A 16,958-nucleotide genomic window follows, 5' to 3' on the forward strand; every position below is an offset into this window, starting at 1 on the left:
TGGAAGAGGAAGGAACTTATGATCAAAGAAGAACTAGAGATCATAAATGATCACAAAATAGAAAATTTTGATTATATCAAATAGAAAAGTTTTTATACAAACAAAACTAATGCAGACAAGATTAGAAGGGAAGCAATAAACTGGGAAAACATTTTTATAATCAAAGGCTCTGATAAAGACCTCATTTCCAAAATATATAGAGAATTGACTCTAATTTATAAGAAATCAAGCCATTCTACAATTGATAAATGGTCAAAGGATATGTACAAACAATTCTCAGACGAAGAAATTGAAACTATTTCTAGCCATATGAAAAGATGCTCTAAGTCATTACTAAGTCATCACATGCAAATTAAGACAACTCTGAGATACCACTAAACAGATTGGCTAGAATGACAGGGAAAGATAATGCAGAATGTTGGAGAAGATGTGGGAAAACTGGGACACTGATACATTGTTTGTCAAATTGTCATTCTGGAGAGCAATTTGGAGCTATGGTCAAAAAGTTATCAAACTGTGCATACCCTTTGATCCAGCAGTATTACTACTGGGCTTATATCTCAAAGAGATCTTAAAGAATGGAAAAGGACCTGTATGTGCAAGAATGTTTGTGGCAGCCCTCTTTGTAGTGGCCAGAAACTGGAAACTGAGTGGATGCCCATCAGTTGGAGAATAGCTGAATAAATTGTGGTATATGAATGTTATGGAATATTATTGTTCTGTAAGAAATGACCAGCTAAGATGATTTTAGAAAGGCCTGGAGAGACTTGCATGAACTGGTACTGAGTGAAATGATCATTATATACTTCAACAATGATACTATATGATGATCGGTTCTGATGGATGTGGCCCTCTTCAACAATGAGATGAATCAAATCAGTTCCAATAGAGCAGTAATGAATTGAACCAGCTATACCCAGTGAAAGAACTCTGGGAAATGAGTCTGAACCACTACATAGAATTCCCAATCCCTCTATTTTTGTCCGCCTGCATTTTTGATTTCCTTCACAGGTTAATTGTACACTATTTCAAAGTCCAATTCCTTTTGTCAGCAAAATAACTGTGCGGACATGTATACACATATTGTATTTAACTTATACTTTAACATATTTAATATGTATTGGTCAACCTGCTCTCTGGGGGAGGGGGAAAGGAGAAGGAGGGGAAAAATTGGAACATAAGGTTTTGCAATTGTCAGTGCTGAAAAATTACCCTTGCATATATTTTGTAAATAAAAAATTATAATAATAATTTTAAAAAAGATACATGCCTAGATCTCAAAGTGTTTATCATCTACAGGAGGGAATATGATATAATGTGGAAAAAATGGTATGATAGAATGTGATAAATACAGAAGAGATGCTGACAATGTTTATAAACATTTGGAGGTTGGAGAGATCATTTATAAGGCTCATGAGGACCACAAAAGGCTTCTTGAAAAATGGCAATTTAAATAATGTTTGGAAGATAGGATTTCAGTAGACATATAGAGATGGAAAGAATCTAGATAATGAAAATTGCTCCAGTAGGATCATAGGACTTTAATGGGTGGAAGGACAAGAGATTATGATGATTTTAGTCAGGGAAATGAGTTTTTTAATTTAAGATCTTTGAGTTATCATTTTCCAGTCTTGGTAAGAGATAATGGAAAGGTAGTACATGACATTTATCGAATTGGCAACTATTAAAGTTGGAATAATCAAAGGATTTTGAAGTGAGGTTGATGAAGTCCTGAGTAACTGGGTGTAGTTGGCAAAGAGGGACTGTAGTATTGATGGAATTGTTCCCTAGGACAGGTAGGGAAGGGCACTGATGGGGATCAGTTCAGCCTCATAGAACTGCTGCCACTCTCTATGGAAGTCATGGGTAATGTCCCCAGCCCTTTAAATGTCCAGGCAAAAATCTGAATTATGTCAAACTTCTTTGGTTGAATTTCCCCCATAAATCTGTCCATGGCTCACACCACCTTGGCTGAACCCCTCCTTGGTGATAGCCTGCCACAATACTTTGCCTCGTGATGTCTCTCCTCTCACCCTTCCTCCTCCTCCCCCCACCCCACCCCATGTCACGTGATGTCTTTCTCCTTAGAGCTGACTAACTCTTTTAAGGTATTAAATCTTTTGCTGTTTAACCTGCCAGCTAAGGGCATGCTCCAACCTCATGAGGTGTTCCCTTTCTTCTGGGAACTTATGCATCATTAATTATTAAAATCCCTTTCCTTGCTAACTATATGCTCTTCTAGTTCTATTTTATATTTGCTGTATTTTATATTTGCCACTTCTGGTGTCTATTGTATCTATTCATTTTATCTGTAACTTTTTTCTCCTAAATAAACCTACTTTGCCAAAAAGAATAGCCATTGTGAATTCTTCACATGACCAAACCCCTACAATTGGCGCTAAATTCCAAATCATCATTTGGAACCAGCAATTGCTCTACTAAACCTTATCATTTGGTGCTTGAAATCCTCTGGCCTTCTTGACAAAAGGTAAGGAGTATGAACCCCAACACTTTTCTACTCCTCAACTAAGATGAAGTATGACCGGGAGCCTGGTGAACCCAAAACAAAAATATTTGGAGCCAGCAAATACTCTCCTAAGTCACATCAAGGTTATTAGACAAGGCAGTAAGTTACATATTGTGAAATAAGATGGAAAATTGATCTTGAGGTCAGGAGAAGACAGGGACAAAGCTAAGGAGAGCGTTTTATCAGATAACAAAACATTTGGTTATGCCTATCATTTGACATGGCCTCTTTCCATTAAGCTGTTGAATACTCTCTAAGCCTCAGTGACCTGTTGTGAGGCTGCTATTATCTGGTTTTTCTTTTTTTCTCATTGGGAGAACCTAGGTAGCATCCTAATTTTTCTCACCTGAAAGCCGAGTGCAAATATTTTGTTTACCTTTCTGAGGCAGAGAACCATTTGTGCTTTTCATATCAGACTTTGCTAAAAAATTTTAAATGCTTACACATTATATTTCTATTTTGAAAGTTATGTATAGCAGTCTTTTTATACTCATCCCAAGTAGAAAAAGGACTTTTGTCTTGTTGTATTCCTATTCATGTTTTTGTTGGTGGTCGAGAAGCCTTGTTATTAGTAATGTCCTAAAGCAATCACCATGAATTCTAAATCTCAGTTTCAAATTTGAGTCTTCCTTCAGGGTTTAGGACCAGACTATCTTTATTGGCTTTATATGCTTATTAAAAATTGACACCACCACCCAAAAAAAAAAAAAAAAAAAAAAAAACAAGAAAGGAGAAGCTGTAAAGAGGTAACAGTATTCCTTTGCTGAGCTTTTAAAATTTAAAGTATTCCCCATTATTATTATAAATCATAGATCTAGAGCTGAAAGGAACATTTGAAGACAAGCATCCCTGCTGTTCAGTGACATTCTTAAAAGTTCATGTTCTTAATTTTATATGATTTAAGTAAAAGATTGAAAGTGAAGAAAACAGTCAAAAGAATAACAAACTTAACTGCAGTAATGTAAATGAAGACAACATTAAATGTCAACAAACTTAATTCAAATATCAGTGTTTGTGCCAAATGACAAAAGTTAGCAAATATTGAATGACATTTTTTCAGTCATAAATCTTCATTATTTTATTTGAGGTCATTGCTTTTAAAAATGTTTTTGCTTAATTCTTAAATTCATTTGTGTGAGAGAAACATGCCCAGAGGGAAAAAGAAAGACAGAAAAAGGGGTGTGTATTTTCTTTTGAGTGTCTATGGCAAAAGTAATTTTTTTTTTTTTAAGAAAGGAATAGTACCTTAGATTATTGGATCAAATATGGACAACCTAGCAAAGCCTTTTCTTTTAATTAAGGGTTAAACTTTCTTGAAAAAGTTATAGTTAATTCCTATTTCAAGTTATAGTCTTTTCTGATTCTCGTTTGCTGCAGACTAGTTAGACTTTATAATATATAAGATTATACTTCATTATTTCTCTTCCTTGAGTTAGTGCAGAGCTCACATTCTACTGGAGAAGGCAACAGAAAAACCGTGTATCATACAAGATATATGCTATATAGATTGAAATTAATTTTAGTAGAAAAGCACTTGTAGTTAGGAAGAATGGAAAAATCCTCTTTGAGAAGACAGAATTTAAGGTGAGCTTTGAAGGAAGCCAGTAGGCAGAGTTAAGGAGGAAGAGTATCCCAGATATATGGAGGAGAATCACTGAAAAGACTTGAAGTTGGGAGATGAAGTATCATGCACTTTAAGGAATAAATCTTGGTAGCCAGTATAGCTGAATCATAGAGGGTATGAAGGTACTCTAAAGGTAGCCTAAGAAGACTGAAACAAAGGAAGGAAGAGGCTAAATTATAAAACACTTTGAATAACTAAAGAGAGAACTTTATATTTGATCCTAGCACCAGCAGGAAGTCACCAATATTTATGAAGCAAAGGAGTAACAATGCCATACTTTCAACTAGCAAGCTGTTGTAGTAGGCAAGACATGAGATGATAAAAAGCCTTCATTTGGATAATAGTTGTGTGAGTAGGAAGATTGGAGAGATGAGATAAAGGTAGAAGTGGCAATATCTGATAACAGATTAGTTTGTGGGGTAAGAAGTCAAGGATGGCATCAGGGTTGCCAGCTTGGTTGACTTGAAGGATGATGGATTCCTTGAGAGTAATAGGACAGTTGGAAAGAGAGAGACTTCAAAGAGTTCTGTTTTGGAAATGCTGAGTGTGACATTTGACATTGACTATGGGATCTCCAAAAGGTAGCTAGTGATATGGAATTGGACCTTAGAAGGCCATAATTGAACCCATGGGAGCTAAGATGTCATTAGATGAGATAGTATAGAGGGGAAAAAAAGAAGTCCCAGGCCAGAAGTTTGAGGGACAATGTGTAGCTTTGTAGGTGTGGTTAAGATGAAGATCTAGCAAAGGAGCCTGAGAAGGAATGATCAGACAATACTTAGGAAAGAACATTGTCATGAAAACCTACAAACTAGAGAATATCCATGAAGAAAGAGTGACCGATAGTGTCAAAAGCTATAAAGCTTATCTTGAAGAGTAAGAAAAGTCTTTCTTTTACATTGAGGAGCTAAATGCAATATATTTACAGTAAAACAGAAGTTAATATTATTATAATTATAACTAACCAAAATGGAAGATGAAAAAAACCACTGTGTGAATAGCTTTCCTTCCCAATTAGTAAACAAGTACCATTTCTTTAGCACTTGCTTTTGTGCCAGGGACTGTGCTCAGCTCAGAATACAAAGACAAAAATGAAAGCTTCTGCTCTAAATTAGACTATTTTCTATCTGGGTAAAAACATTTGCACATATAAGAAAATGTAAAGTGTATAGAAAATAAAACAAGGAAATTTTGGTGTTATGGGATTGAGGAAGCATTAAGAGCTAGGAGAAAGAAGAAAAATCTCTTGTAGGATGGAGTGTTTGAATTGAGCATTGCAGGAAGCTCGAGATTGTAAAAAATGAAAGGAAGGCATGAGAACAATTTATACAATAGTGGGAGAAAATGGCCATTATGTGAGGAACAGCAACATGGGCTAGTTTGGCCAAATCTTATATTGCATGAAGAAGTGTTTAAAATTAAGTCTGGAAAGGTAGACCAAAGCTAGATTGTGTGACAGTTTAAAAATGTCAAATAGAGTTTATATTTTATCCTGAGGCAGCATGTAAAGTTGGCATGTGTTCTGGTCCTAAATATTTTACTTTTTGAGTAAGGGAATGGCAATGATAAGATCGATACTTATGCTATCATTTTTTTTCTGTCAACTGAAGCATCATTCAACTTCTCTATTGCCCAAGAAAAGAAAGGAAAGACATTTAGAACCATCTTCATGAACTATTTTCTTTTTTAATTCAATATCTTTTTTTTTTTTTAATGGAAATTCTAACCCTCTTTAGAAATGTGTCTGTAGAACATTCTTGTGGAAAAAATATGGTCTGATACATTGATGTCAACCAAATAGAAATGGATGTTTTGGGAGGGAGAGAGATATTGAGTTTAAAAAAACATTAATTAATTATTAATATTATCTATGCTATTTTGTAGGTTTCATTTATTTTGTTAAGTATTTCCCAATTATATTTAATATGATTCTGAATTTTGCTCTAAAGTTTGACAGTTTTGCATTAGTGTGTTGTAGTTCAAATCTCTCATTTTATGGCTGAAGAAACTGAAACCCATCTTAGTGAATAAAAGTGGTTAGAGAAAGCTATGATATTAGAACCAAGGTATATTGGCTTCTAGTATTGGGCTTTTATTGGTGTTCATTCTGGAGTCAGATGCTTTTTCTAAAAACTCTGCAGTCTGACTCTTAGCTCCATCAATCACCTGAAATTGCTATCTTCAGTGACCAGTTATCTTAATTGTCAAATTTAATGACCTCTTAATTCTCATTTTTCTTGAAATCTTTGTAGCATTTAACACTGGATATGTCTCTTCAGGATTTTCATGAAATTAGTGTCTTGGTTCCCCTTCTGCTGGCTATTCTTTCACAGCTTCCTTTCCTCATTTATCATCTATGTCACACTCAATCATTTAACTATGGATATACCTCCCACACCTCTGTTCTTAAACTTTGCATTTAATTCCCTATGTTGTTTCAATCGGTTACCCTTTCAATTCTTGTGAGGAGTATTGAATTATCTCTTCTATGCCAACAAATACCCAATCTATATATCTAGACCTAGTCTCTGTCTTGAGTCTCTAGCCTTGTATGGTCAACTGCACATTGAACTGGATCTTTCCCCTAAAATCTACCTCTTCCTATGAAGAGTACTACCCACTATTCTTCTAGCCACTCAGGTTCACAATCTTGATGGGTTTCTTCTTGTTTTTGCCAATGTCAATCATATCTCATAATTGCCAGATGTCCTTTCTCATCTACACATCTTTCACATATATCCCTCCCTCACCATTCAAGCAGCCATCACTTCTTGCCTAAACTATTAAAGTAACCTCCTCTTTGATCTCTTTACCTCAAGTCTTCTGTGCTCCAAAACCTCTTCCACACAATGGTCAGAATGCAACTGAAATACAAGTCTAACCATGTCCATCCCGACATATATTCAACTACTTTAGTAGCTCTATAATACCTCTACAATCAGATAGAAAAGCCTGGCATTTAAGTCTCTTTCACCATCTGATCTTTTCCATTCTTCTGATGTACTCCTTTCTCCATAAATAAGATTTAACGATGCCTACCAACTATATAATGCTCATTTGTATGAAAAGTATTTCTTATCTCTATCTCCTCTTCCATCTTTCCTCCTATACTTGAAATATGTTCCTTCCACTTTCCAGAATATTGGCTTCTTTCAAGACTTTATTCAAATGTTACCTTCTGCCTGTACTTTTCCTTATATCTCCAGTTTCAAATATATGCCAAACTTCCATGTATTCATTTTGTATTCTAAGTTTATATTGGTACATGTTGCATTTCTCCATTTGACATAAAAAATAATAGCTAACATTTATATAGGACTTTACAGTTTAAGAAGCACTTTTTTTTTTATATATAAATTTTATTTTATTTAATAATAACTTCGCATTGACAGAATCCATGCCAGGATAATTTCTACACGACATTATCCCTTGCAATCACTTATGTTTCGTTTTTTCCCCTTCCTCCCTCCTCCCCCCCCCCCCCCAGGATGGCAAGCAGTCCTATATATGCTAAACATGTTGCAGTATATCCTAGATACAATACATATTTGCAGAACCGAACAGTTCTCTTGTTGCACAGGGAGAATTGGATTCAGAAGGTAAAAATAACTCGGGAAGAAAATCAAAAATGCAAATAGTTCACATTCATTTCCCAGTATTCCTTCTTTGAGTGTAGCTGTTTCTGTCCATCATTTCTCCAATGAAACTCAGTTAAGTCTCTTTGTCAGAGAAATCCACTTCCATCAGAATACATCCTCATACAATATCGTTGTCGAAGTGTCTAATGATCTCCTGGTTCTGCTCATCTCACTTAGCATCAGTCCATGTAGGTCTCTCCAAGCCTCTCTGTATTCATCCTGCTGGTCAAAGAAGCACTTTTCAAATGTTATATCATTTGATTGTCACAGCAGTCCTGGAGGTAAGTGCTTTTATTATTTCCATTTTGCCAATGAGGAGACTGAGGCAGAAAGCTTAAGTGGCTTTCCTGGGTCTCATAGTTTGTAGATGTCTGAGGCAGAATTTGAACTTGGATCTTCCTGACTGAGATCTAGTGGTTTATATATGTCACCCCCTAATTGCCTTTACTACAGAGACATTCACTTTTATCATTCTGTCTCAAGTGCTTAGCACAGAATGTTATCTTGGTTAATCATTGATTGATTATTAATTTTTTTTGTCATCAATTAAGTTTTTCTTTGTGAGTTTTTTATATCTACTTTTAGATCATAGCCTTTGGGGGTGGGGAGTGGAACAAGGTAATTTGGGGTTAAGTGACTTGTCAGGATCACATAGCTAGTCATTATTAAGTATCTGAGTCCAGATTTGAATTCAGATCCTTCTGACTTCAGGGCCGGTATTCTATCCATTTTGCCATACGGCTGCTCCTAGATCATAAATTTTTTAAAGGCAGTTACTAACTCTGGAGAAATTTTTCTAATACACAAGTGATCACATTACTCGCCTGCTCAAAACCTTTCAATAAATCCATATTCTTTAGCTTGACATTTACAATCCTCTATAATAGTTTCCAAGCTACCTTTATAGCTTTATCTCACACTATGTTCTATAGTCATCATGTACTACAGATCCATTCAAATTTCTTGATTTCAAATTATTGACTTCCACAAACTTGATCTGATCTTTCCAATGGATTGTGGATATATGCATGCATTTCTACTTGTTAAAATCTCACTTACCTATTCTTCATGACCTAGCAAATGATACCTCTTCCATGATGCTTTCCTCTCCCCTCGTTATCTCTCTCCCCCTTAAGTCATCACTGATTTTTTTCCTTCTATAGGATAACCAACAGAGAGCAATATTATAGAATTCAAAGGATGGGAGAAAGCTTTAAGTAATGAGCATCATGTTGCTGAGAGATCAAGGAGAAGAAGGAATAGGAAGAAACCATTGATTGTAGAATTTAGGTCAGTGATAAACTTTGAGCTTGTGGGATTTAAAGCCATATAACAAAGATGTATTATAATGATGAATAATGATGAGATAGTAGCAAAAGAAAATATGAACTACTTTGTCCCAAAAATTATCAGTGAAGGGGAAGAAAGAGTTGGTTTTTCAATAAGAGAGAAAGCAGAAATTTTTTAGGTGGTGCAAGAAATCCATTGCAGAGAAAAAAATAGAAAAGAGATAGGAGATGACTGATAGAATAAAATGTAGGAGCAATGCAACACAGGATGGAAATGGAGAGATTACTCTTTCCCAGGAAGATAATCACTAATCATTCTTTCCTTGGAAACAGACAGAGGTGGATGAAGTAAAGTTTTGGTAATAGGGATTGCAACAATTCAAATAATCTAGATCAGTGACCTTTTTGAGTATGAAGCACCTTCACCACCTTTGTCAAAACTTCAGAGCAAATTCTCATAAAGTATACTTATATCCTTACACATTATTACTAAATGAAAAACCACATATTCAGAAAAAAAAAAAACTACTGTGATTTCAGGAATTCTTTTAAGTGAATTTCATTTACATTACTATGAAAATTAATAGTTCATATATATGTATGTAAACATTGTTTGCAGAAGCTATAAATTATTTATTTGATATAGTGCATCATGGTTGACTATTTTGTTGGAGCTAAATAAAGATCTGAAGCTTTAATGGCAGGGTTTTTGCCTAGGTGATTTTTAGACCTCTAGTAATAATGCCACATCATCTAGTGGTCTTTGACCAAGTTGGGAACCATTGTTAAGTGGTTTTTCTGTTAAATAAAGACAGTGGAAATTATTTTAAATCACTTCTAGTTTGTTTAATCCAAGAGCTTTTTTTTTTACTGGGCATTTAAAAATATTTTCCATATAAGTATCACATGGTCATCTGAAACAGATTAGTTGCATGTAGTAATGTAATTTGTTTTTGTCTTTCTCCCCCATCTCCATCCCCATCTCTACCTCCACCCTCACTATATTTAGATCTTGAAAGGCCTACTCCCAATGACTCAATACTGTGAATATAATATTATGTAGTATTATAATTTGGTAGTCCTGGACTTTCTAGTAGGACAAATTTCCTGCTTTTCATAATATCTGCCACTTAAGTTTTTGGGTGTGGTCTTTCCAGTTTTCAGTGCTGGGGATACAAGACAGAAATGAAGACTAGTCTCTGCCTTGGAAAATTTATATTCTATTTTGGAGATACAGAATATTTAAAACAGAAGTAAATGCAAGATAACTTGAATAGGAAAAACAAGGGAAAACAAACTTCTTTGTATGGACATCTCCTTTCAAAAAAGGAAATTATATTCATCAGAGTCTACCTTTTCTATCCCTCTATTCAACATATACTTAGTATCATATTAACTGTGCTAAAATCAGGATGGGAGATGCCACAATGGAGCAGTGTAACTGTTTTGCCCGATTTAGTCCAAATTTCAAAATTTCTTCCTTGCTAGAATTTTGCTTTTTCTCTCTTGAATCCTAGAACTCAAGTACCTGCATTATGGTTTAAAATTAAGTACATTTTTCCAAGTTTTCCATATTTAGAATGTTAGTCAAATAAATGCCAATAGTTTTAAAATGTACCCCTTTGAAAACCTTGGGGCTTTTAGACATATACCCTTAATCCAGAAAAAGAAATGTACTCTCAGGGAAGTAGCATAGTAAATATGGAGTCAGAGTGAAAAGGGTTTCTTTATGTGCCGTCTTTGAATTTGTATTTTAAATATTTTGATAACTATTCTAGTATAATTGCTTTTCTTTGTAATCCCATTTTATTTTATGCATTTAAAACCTTATCTTGAGAACGGGTCCATAGGTTTCACTAAATTTCTAGAGAAGTCCGTAACATATGAAAGAACCTCTGGTATAGCAGATTAGAGAAATGGCATTGGTGCCAGGAAAACCTGGATTCAGGTTTTCTGACACACACTGTATGAACTTGGGCAAATCACTTATCTTCTCAGTGTATTAGACAGCTATCTAAGATTATGAGTTATAGAGAAGATAAATCTGCATTCATAAAGAAAATCTCATCTGGGAGTTTCCTACACCAGTGAAACTGTAGGTTCAGTCCCTAAGCCTCTATATGAAATATGGCAACCATATAGTTCCTCTTAGGCTCAAACCATTAGTCCTAAAACAGACTAAAACAGAATGAGAGAAGTGTTTATAGCTTCGGAATTGAAACATCATTGTTACTCATTTTATCTTATTTGATCATTATACTTCTGTGATGTATGTAGTACAGATAAGCAAATGTTTATATAGCACTTTTATTTTACAAAGCACTTTCTAAGCACTATCTCATTTTATCCTCACAGCAACACGGTGAAATAATTGCTCTTAAAATTACTTTTTTAGATAAAGGAACTTGACTTGTCTAGGGACACACAACTAGTAAATATCAGAGGCTAGATTTTACTCAGTTCCTCCTGAATCCAAATGTAGTGCTCTATATATTGTGCTCCCTCATTGCCTCTCAAATGTCAGAAGTTACTGACATTTAAAGGGAAATTAAGATGTTGGATTGAGAGTTTTAAATATATACATCAGTGATATTTTGCTTTTCCAAAGGTTTTTTTCCTTTTCTTTGTATTTTAAAGAATCCATAAGGAAAGGAATATTGTCTGACTTTGGAGATATCTGGTCTAATTTTTTTCCTCTTATATACTAGCCCTGTCTTTGCTAGATTGTATCTCTTACACATCAATGACTAGGACTGGAATTTTCCCTCTACTCTCATTTAACAATGATTATTCATTTGTTTTGCTGTTGGCACCTCCTTAACCCAAATTTTTCTAGACATAAAGATAAAATCTTTTGTCTTTTTAAAAAATAGTTCTTGTGGGAAAAACTTGGTATGTGGTGATTTTGAGTAAAATGTTTCTGAAATTGTCTTGATATTTCCAATTGTTTTTTTTTCAGCTTCTAAAATGAAATAAGAAGTTGAGAATGTTGAATGAAGCCCACTATCCCTGGCCAACAAGTATGGCTTTTTTTCCGGCCTATAAATTCTGTTTTTAAAACCATTTGATCTTAAATCTAAATTGGAATTTCATCATTTGAGGACTAAATTATTTGATTAATTTCTTCATAAGTTTCTCTATTTGTCTAAAATTGTCCTATTTTATGAATCATGATTTTGTTCTTTGGATGTATCCATAGCTCTCTATGAGCCTTCCCCAGAATCGTACTTTCAAGTCATTTTAGCATGGAGAAAATAGTAATTTTTATCTTTTGAAGTGTTGGTTTAAAAAAAATAAGTGTTAATATTAAATAAATATGCATTTATTTTCTTATGTTTGTATATAATAATAATAATAATAGTTAATATAATGTAATATCTTATGTGTCTGGCACTAGACTAAGTACTTTACAAATATCTCAGTTGATCCTTCTAACCACCCTAGAAAATAGTGTTATTGTTATCCCCATTTTACAGATAAGTAAACTGAGGCAAACAGACAATGCAACTTGCTTAATGTCACAAAGATAGTAAGTATGTAGGGCTGAATTTGAATTCAGGCCTTTCTGAATTCAGGCCCAGCACTCTTTCCCTTTTAGCTGCCTATCTCAGAGAGACACTAGTTTTGTGACCTTGGACAACTCACTTAATATCAGTTTCTTCTAACTAATAATATCTCCAGTGGTTGTTTTTAGCATCAAATGAAAAATTTGGAAAATACTTAGCCTAGTGGATGGGTAGTAGATACTGTATGAATGCTAGCTCATCATCAAAATCATCATCATCATATGTCCATGTTGTAAGGAACCCTTATTTTAAATGTTTTATTTTAATAAAAATTGTAACACATAATTAATGGTGAATATGAAAATTTCCTCATAGTCAAGGCATTACAGATTAATTAGAATCTCAAGAATTGGAATTTTTGGGTTGGGTTATTATTATCAAAAAGTTTTTGGAAAATAATTTGCAGTGATTTTTTTTTTTTTTTTACTGATCAATACAGACAATGTAAAAAGAAAATAATTTGCTATTAGGAAGAGAAGGGGGAAAATAGTGTCAGTTCATACGCAAACATTTATTAAGCATTCATTATGCCAGACAGTAGGCTAGGTATACAAGTATACAGTGTAAAAGTGAAAGTCTCTTCCTTCAAGCTCACATTCAATTTGGGAGCTGCTATGTGTTCATATATATATATATATATATGTTAAACACAGGATATATTAATACAACACTGAATATAAGGGGGAAAAAACTATGGTAAGGATTTTTTTCTTTAATGTTATTTGGTATTTTATTTTTCCTCATTTACATATAAAAACAGTTTTAACATCCTTTTTTTTTCTCTGATATTTTGAATTCCAAATTCTTTTCTTCCCTCCTATTGCCCACCTCAATTGAGAAAGCAAGCAATTTGACATGTTATACATGTGTAATCATGCAAAACACATTTTCATATAAGTCATTCTATGAAAGAAAGTACCCAAAGGCCCCCCCCAAAAAAAAAAAATCAAAAATATCTTTGATCTGAATTCAGGCTCTGTAGTTCTTTTTCTGGAAATGGACAGTGCCTTTCCTTTAAGCCCCCTAGAATTGCCTTGAATCACTGTATTGCCGAGACATAGTTATGAGTCATCATACAATATTGCTGTTGTTATATACAGTATTCTCCTGGTTTTGCTCAGTTCACTTTGTATCAGTTCATATAAATCTTTCATGTTTTTCTGAGAACATCTTGCTCATCATTTCTTAAAGCATGGTATTATTCAGTCATATAATAATCATATACAACTTGTTCAGTCATTTCCCAACTGATGGACATCCCTTCAATTTTCAGTTTTTTAGCCATCATTATAAAAGTTGCTATAAATATTGTATCCATAGATCCTTTCCTTTTTTGTTCTTTATCTCTTTGGGATATAGATGTTTTAGTGTTATTGTTTGGTCGAGAGGGTATGCATAGTTATATAGACCTTTAGACATAATTCCAAATTGCTTTCCAGAATGGTTGAATTAGTATGTGATTTTATCAATAGTACATTAATGTTTTTCCCACATGCCCTCCCATGTTAGTCATTTCCCTTTTCTATCATATTAGTCAATCTGACAGGTAGTAGCTGAGGTAGTAGCTCAGTTTTAATTTGCATTTCTCTCATCATTGTAGATTTGGAGTATTTTTTTTCATTTGATTACTTTATCTGAAAACTGCCTTTTCATATCCTTTGACCATTTATCAACTGAGAAATGGCTCTTATTTGATTCAGTTTTCTATATGTTTGAGAAAAGAAGTCTTTATCAGAGAAACTCACTTAAAAATTTTTTTTCGCAGTACTGATTACCAACTGTGTGTCTCTGCTACTCTCTCCTTTTTCCCCTGTCCATTCTCAAAACTGTTCAGCTTCTCTTTTCCCCCCATCTCCTATTTCCTTCGCTTCCTACTTTCTTTTATGGTAAGATAGATTTCTACACCCAACTGCATGTCTATATTCATTCTTTGAGCCAGTTCTGATAAGGGTTAGATTCATGTATTCTCATCCCTTCTTCCCTTATTCCCTCCCTCCCCCACTGTAAAAATCTCTTTCAAGCCTATTTTATTTCATATAATTTATCCTATTCTGCCTCTCCTTCCCCCTTCTCCCAGTGTATTCTTCTTTAGCATCACTTAATTTAATTTTTTTTTTAGATAATCATACCATCACATTCAACTCATATCTTTGCTATCTGTTTGTGTATATGTTCCTGATTTCCCTAATGATAAAAATCTTAGTAATTATAAATATAATTTAACATATAGAAATTTAAATAGTTTAGCATTATTGAATCCCTTGTGGTTTCTTTTTCCTGTTTGCTTTTTTATTCTTCTTTTGCATCTTATATCCGAAAGATATATTTTTTATTCAGCTCTGGTTTTCACATGAGGAATGCTTGAAAATCCTCTATTTCATTGACTGTTCATTTTTTTTCCTTTGAAGAATTCTACTTAATTTTGCTGAGTAGGTGCAGGATTTTTTTTCTTCCAGATAATTTCAATACATTATTATATTACTGTTTATATTATAATTTCACATTAAAAGCAACATTATTCAGTATATACTCTTAGCAAAATTGTATTTTCAATTCTACTTGTGTGAAATTGGGCAATGTTAAAGATTTAGAATCATCTGATGAGAAAGGCAGAAATGTTTATAATGGAAGAATCATAGAGCAACAAGAAAACTTTGAGGTCATTTATTCTACCTCCTTCACTAGACATTTGGAGATATGAAGTTCTGAAAGGTCATTTGGTTGACCATGGATACACATACAATAATAAGTGATAAATCTGAAATTGGAACCCAAGTTCTCAGATTCCAAATCTAATACTCTTTCTTTTGTAGCTTTCTGCTTTTCATTAGATGAGACAATTGATCACTTGTGTGTTCTGCTCCTAGCCACTGTCTTGTTGTATGACATTCATTGAACAAATGATCAAACAAATGTTTGCTCCTCTGTTTTAAAAAAAAAAATCTTCTGTATTCAATTATGTGGACTCTCAATTTCCCTTTTCTATACTTCTAAATTTATAATGACAGCAGATTTGTAAGTAGGAAAGAATCCTTTGTAAGACAGTAAAAAGGGATACTCAGATTTTCAAATCAGTCTCTTAATTTATTACATCACATAATTTATTAATTTTCTCCAACAGTGCAATTCACAACATATTTATTATGCCTTCCTGTCATGTGAGATTTTTATTTGTAGCTTTCTAAAAGTACACTATAGAGACCACCCAGTGTGTTGGAGACCATGTTACCAGGTCATCTTTGGGGGCAAGTATAGTAAAAGGGGTGTAATAAAACTATAGGTAAAGGAAAAAATAGAAATAGGAAGAAAAGACATTTTATATTGCTTGAATCAATGCTCTTTAAGAAATGTCATTAATATTTATCAGTTCTTAATGAGAAATTTTTTTGGATCTTACATACCATTTTGATTTTATACCAGTTTATATTTTGCATTCTAATTGTTTCATAATTTGTGTATAGTTTTTGTATATTTGTTTGTCATATCCCCTCTGTTAAAAAATGTAAAGCTTAGAGAGTCCGCCTTAATTATTTCTGCATTTCTCCCAGTACCTTATATAGTGAATGTTTTGCTCATAAATATTTGGATGAAAGAATGACTCAGTCTTTTAGTCTTAAAGTTCCTATTTGACAGATGTTCATAATGGTTGCCACTGCTATACCTTCCTTCCTTTGGTTCACAGAGATTTCCAAAAGGAAATAGGAATAAAGCCACAATAGCCCTCCAGACCCTTTGTCAGTGACTCATACTGTCAAAGCACAACCTTCCCCAACTGTTAATCATAAGATATAGAGAAAATAAAAAGTAATTTCTAGTTGAGAAAGTTATGTAGAATCATAGATGTGATTATAATTCCCTTGAAAAAACTAAAACTCAGAAATGTGAAATTACTTACCTGATAATTATATATAGGCAGTGACATCATTATTCCATTTGAGTTAATTCATAAAATAAATAAGATTAAAGACCTTGGTGTTTTTAGCAGGGTTGGTTTTGTATTGTTTTGGTTTTTCTATTTTTTTTTTATTTTCTAATTTAGCTTACTTCAGCAAACAGTTTTGGGGCAGGTCAAAAATATAATTACTTTTATTTTACCTCAATATTGATGACCTTTATGTGTGGAGATACTAACTAACCTCTATTAAACTTGATCTTTGAAATGTTATCTTGTAGTTTTGATGTGTTTAAATCAACCATGACTCAACTTACCAGTCAGTGATTGAAGTTAGGTATAGAGACCCAGAGCAGACTTTTTCTCCTGTTACAACTAACTAGCTTCTTTGAGGTTCATAATAGTCAGTGTTGGCCTCATTA

The 16,958-nt window shown here is 33.6% G+C and overlaps 1 protein-coding gene across 1 annotated transcript in view; it reads left to right on the top strand.

Moving 5' to 3' along the window:
• Nucleotides 1-16,958, top strand: part of OLA1 (Obg like ATPase 1) — a 234,796-nt gene that overhangs the window by 208,023 nt on the left and 9,815 nt on the right. The gene's annotated exons all lie outside the window — the stretch shown is intronic.

This window comes from Antechinus flavipes, chromosome 3 (genome assembly GCF_016432865.1).
Source record: "Antechinus flavipes isolate AdamAnt ecotype Samford, QLD, Australia chromosome 3, AdamAnt_v2, whole genome shotgun sequence".
NCBI classification, from domain to species: Eukaryota; Metazoa; Chordata; class Mammalia; order Dasyuromorphia; family Dasyuridae; genus Antechinus; species Antechinus flavipes.